Raw genomic sequence first — 867 nt, 5'->3', positions numbered from 1 at the left:
CATGATACACACATACACAAATCAGTTCTCCAAACATCCTTAATTTGGCTGGACCGACCAAAATACGGGGATTCCGCTTCAGGTCATTTGAAACAAAATAGGCATAGTGTTACTCATGGATCTCTACCGATTTTTTATACTTATTCTCGAAAGATTAACATCCCTTGCTGCTAAATCGCAAAAGAAGCAAATACACATAATTATGTCTATAACAGAAAACATACTTAAAGATTTACTTGACATATATTTCTTACGCAACCCTGGAATGTAACTGGTTTAGAATGAGTCGAGAATTCACCAGGTTTCATATTGCTTGACTTAATTGGTGTTTATTTGGGTACATGACGTGATAAACATCAAAATTGCCTTCGTTGAAAATATGAGCAAGATAATGGATATTCTAACATCTTTATACTTGTATTTATGTTTGATCGAGGTATTTCTACGTTAAAATGCTTTTTTTATTGTTGTCACCTACGCATGTATTTACTCATTACCTTTATTTAAAGTATTTTTTCAGAGTAATTATATATAATTGTATTCATGGACGGAGAATGTGCAAGAATTCGCATATATAAGAATGATGGATATATTACTGACTCTTTTATGTATCATTATTATTGTTTTTTCATGTCATTTCATAGCAGTATATATTCCTAAACAAAATAACTCCTTGTACGTAGATGTATAGAATTTCCAAAATGGAAGATTCGCTCGTATCCTCAATTACAATAAGCTAACTTTAATACTTTTCACGATGTAGACATAAAACATAAACTGTAATATCGAAAACAACAAAAAAATGAAATCTATTTTCTTCTTTTCCTTTTTTTTTTAATTCTCTGCCATCCTCGTTTCCTCGTTTCA

The sequence above is a fragment of the Penaeus monodon genome, chromosome 23 (genome assembly GCF_015228065.2).
Source record: "Penaeus monodon isolate SGIC_2016 chromosome 23, NSTDA_Pmon_1, whole genome shotgun sequence".
NCBI lineage: Eukaryota > Metazoa > Arthropoda > Malacostraca > Decapoda > Penaeidae > Penaeus > Penaeus monodon.
This window is presented reverse-complemented; position numbering follows the sequence as displayed.